We start from the raw sequence: 4,371 nt of genomic DNA on the forward strand, positions 1-4,371 counted from the left end.
ACACCCCGGAGATGCGTGCCGCCTCTTCGGACATGGCATAACACCATCCGGTTGTGGTAGGTCATCTGATATATATGAACACTTGGAGCAAAGTCCCCTTCGTATAGACCCGATGCGGCTGTCCCCATTCCAGTTGCCGGCTGGCGGCGGCACCGTTCGTGAGGGGGGTCACACCGCTCTGTACAGAACCGAAAAATAATGTATGTATGCTTATTAACACATACTATATGTAAGTTAGTTAAATAATAATAATAAAGAAAACAGTGAAGAAAAAGAAAAAAAAACTATATGTATGCTTACTATATGCTTATTAACACATACTATATGAATGCTTATTAACACAATCTATATGTATGCTTATTAACACATACTGTATGCTTAATAATAATAATACTATATGGAAAAAAAGAAAAAAAGAAAAAAAAAACTATGCCGACGGCAAAGCCGTCGGCATAGCTACGGCCAGGACAGATGGACAGCGCCGCGGATCGATGACTTGTCACCTGTGCCGACGGCTGCCGTCGGCATAGGTCCTGGTCGGTGCGCTCTGGATCGGTGACGTGTCACCCGTATCTATGCCGACGGCCACCCGTCACGGCCGTCGGCATAGATTTGACGTCGTTAGCCGGCCGTGATGAGCGTTGTCGGCGGGCCCGCATCTATGCCGACGGCCAGTTTATGCCGACGGCAGCTGTAGGTGTAGTCCGGGATAAGCCGACGGCTGCGTTGTGCCGACGGCTGCTGTCGGCGTAGACGGGGATAGCCCGACGGCGGTTGTATGCCGACGGCCAGGATCTAGCTGTCGGCATAGCTCGGATTAGGCCGACGGTGGCCGTCGGCATACATTTGGCTGTCGGCTTAGAGCCCTGTTCCGGTAGTGTTGGCAGCCCGGACAACATCACCGCCTACTCACTCGAAGACAACACATTGTGGCTGCGGCACCTACTTAATCTTGGTTTGCAGGTGCTGGGAGCTTCCTACGTCCTCTACAAGCATTACATCGGCACTCAAGACATGCTCCTTCTCGCTGCCATCTTGATGTTCGTCGTCGGTGTTGTCAAATATGGCGAGAGGACATGGGCGCTCAGGTGCGGCAACATGGACATCATCCGGGGCTCCCTCAAGAAGAAACCACCTTCCAGATGTGACCTTCTTTACCTTGAGTATGAGCTCCCAAAAGGTGGATGCAAGGGTAGTGTCGATGAAGAAGAATTCCTCATGCGGCATGCTCATTCCCTGTTTCAGTTCTGCAAGCGCGCAATAGTTGAATCGTCAGAGGACAGGGACCCGGCCAACCCTGAAATCAAAGTTCTTGACCACCTCACACATGAACAGTGGTATGTGGTGATGGAGTTGGAGCTGTCACTGCTCTACGACATCCTGTACACAAAGGCAGGCGTGGTGCACACCTCATTTGGTTACTGTGTCTGTATTGCCTCACCAGCCGCTGCTGCAGCAGCGCTGTTGTTCTTCCAGTTCAGTGGCAAAGATGGTAACAGCAGAGTAGATGTTGCTATCACCTACATCTTACTGGGTGGTGCGTTATTCCTGGAGATAAGATCCCTGCTGAGTGCACTTGGGTCTAGTTGGACACTCCCCTTCCTGTGTGCCACAAGATGGAATTTCCTGAAACATGCATTTCTCTGCAGGGGGAGATGGGATCGGCTTCGCCGTTGGATAGTATCTCTTCACCGGCTCATAAAGGTCATGAGAGTTAGTGGGTGCTTGAGGCCGGCAAGGAGGTGGTCAGGTACTGTGGGGCAATATAACATGTTGCATTTGTGCAGCCGTCCCAGCAAAAGGAACAGTCCTCTGCCCGGTAGATTTGCCATGATGCTGGGACTGGAGGAGTGGTGGAACAGGGAGCATTACTCACAGACCGCCAAGATTTCAGAGGACCTGAAGGAGAATCTGAGGCCACCGCAGGGCGTCCTCGTCGGAGAAGCCACGCCGGGCTACCTGCTCGTACTCCGCGGGGAGGCCGGGCTCCGGCTTGGGCTCGACGAGGACGAAGCGGCCGGTGGGGGAGGCGTTGTCGCCGATGCGGACGCCGGAGCTGCGGGTGCGCGCGCTGACAGGCGCGCCCTGGGGCTTTGGCTTGACGGGGCAGAGGTGGAGGCAGGGGGAGCCGCCGGACGAGGAGGAGGACCCCCCGGTCTCCATGCGCCTCGGGGTCCAGGAGCTTCCCCGACGGCGTATGAAGGACGGGGGAGCGGGGTACTCGAGGCGCGGCGTGTTGCCGCCCTCGATGTACTCGAGGACGGCCTCCAACGTGCGCCCGGGCACGCCCCACCACCGACGCCGGCCGACGGCGTTGAGCCTGCCGGAGGGCTCGACACCGTTGGTGGCCTCGAGCTGCTCGGCGTGACGGCGGCGGAAGTAGGGCTCCCACAGCGGGCTGTCGGGGACGTACCGTGGCCCCTCCCGATCTCCGCACGTCGCGCCGCGCCGGTGGGTATCGGGGGCACCGGCACGCTGCCGGTGCTGATCCTCCACGCCCCGGGCACCCGCATGTCCGGCGGGACCGGGTACTCGGCCTCGAAAAGGAGGCGAGCCTCGCTCTCGTGAAGATGGCGTCGGCCGAAGCCGTTCGCCGCCGCGCCGTCGCCTGGGAAGCGCTCGGCCATGGGTGCTGGAGACGGCGAGAGAGAGAGGAGAGGGAGGAACGACGATTGCGAGAGAGAGGAGAGGGAGGAACGACGACGGCGAGAGAGAGGAGAGGGAGGAACGACGACGGCGAGAGAGTGCGAGTCGCCGAGTGCGCTGGGGCGCGTCTTATATAGGCCGAGGCGCCGCCCATGCGCGAGCCGCCGTGAGTACGCGTGGCGGGCGAGGGAGGGCAAGGGACGCGCGTCATCCGGTCTTCACTGCGCCGCCTGTGAGGCATCAATGGCGCAGGCTGACCGGCGCGGCAGCGCGGCAGCTTTGGCATTGATTCGCCGCGGAAAACGAGGCGATGAGGACGACGAAGGGGCGAGAAGAGGGTAGAGTCGCTGACGCGGCGGGCCCGCGGCTGTTTCGCGCCAAAACAGTTCGCCCCGGCGCCCCCGGCACCCCCCAGCACGTCGGGTTCGGCCTGGATCCGCCAGCGCTGTTTTCCGCCCAAGCCGGCGAAAATCGGGCTCCTAGGGACGCGACTAGGCTGATTTTTCGGCGCCAGCGCAAAAAAAAAAAAACGCCTGGGGAGGCGTTCCTGGGGGCGCGGCTGGAGATGCCCTTAGGCTGCACGACGAAGACACTCTCAGTTTCCCTTTGACGTCGGAGATCATCGGGGCCGTCATCTTTGTAAGTGATTCCGCTTCTACGTACCATCACTCATTTGCAACCAAATCTTTTTAGCTAGTAGTAACCTATTCTTGTTTCAAAAAATATATATATTGTTCGTCTTTCCCCATCAGTTCGAACTTTTTTTCCCGGACTTTTAGATGAACTGTTTGATACATGCAATTCAACATTGCCTAAAATTAACATTCAATAATTTGCAACAGGAAATATTTGGAGCTGCTACGGACACTACATCTTCCACCCTAGAATGGGCTATGGCAGAACTCATCCGCAACCCACACGTAATGGCAAGGGCCAAACTCGAACTCCAGTAGATGCTCGGACACCACCGCAGGTCCACCATCACCAGCGCAGACCTCGGCGACCTGCACTATCTTCGGATGGTCATCAAGGAGACGCTAAGGTTGCACCCCTCTGTGTCACTGATACACAGGGCGGCCATGGAGGATTGCCAAGTGATGGGCTACCACATACCCAAGGGCACCTCCGTCATGATAAACGCCTTCGCGGTTGGCACGGACCCGACACACTGGGGTGAGGATGCCGCGGAGTTCAGGCTGGAGAGGTTTGAGGAGATGAGTGTGGAGTACTTCAAGCAAGGGCCACAGATGGAGTTCATCCCGTTCGGAGCTGGTCGTAGGCAGTGCCCTGGAGCCTTGTTCGCGAGCACGACGATGGAGCTTGTGCTGGCAAACCTCCTGTACCACTTTGACTGGGCGATTCCGTGTGGGGCGGGCCCAGAGACACTGGACATGGGCGAGGTGTTTGGGATCGTCCATCGTCGTGCAAACTAGGTCCAGCCTGCGCCTGCAGGCAGTAGCATCTTGTCATGTACAAGATCATTAGTGCACCACAAGCTTTACTAGTTTTGCAAGCAAGTTGTAGTAACAAACGGAGAGCTCATTACCAAACCGTTATTAAGTCAACATAATGTACTTTCTAAGACGGCCATCACCAAACCGTTATTAAGTCAACATAAACGTCTGGATTGCATGGTTTCCTTTACCGTGGACAAACCAAACAAACTAGGAAAGAACTCATAACACCTCTTGAAACTGTGTAATCTGATTACCGATACCATTCCTG

The 4,371-nt window shown here is 56.6% G+C and overlaps 1 pseudogene; it reads left to right on the top strand.

Moving 5' to 3' along the window:
* Positions 1 to 4,131, top strand: part of LOC123191312 (cytochrome P450 CYP71D313-like) — an 18,782-nt pseudogene extending 14,651 nt beyond the window's left edge.
* Positions 4,132 to 4,371: the final 240 nt, after the last annotated feature.

Source organism: Triticum aestivum, chromosome 2A (genome assembly GCF_018294505.1).
Source record: "Triticum aestivum cultivar Chinese Spring chromosome 2A, IWGSC CS RefSeq v2.1, whole genome shotgun sequence".
In the NCBI taxonomy this organism is placed as follows: Eukaryota; Viridiplantae; Streptophyta; class Magnoliopsida; order Poales; family Poaceae; genus Triticum; species Triticum aestivum.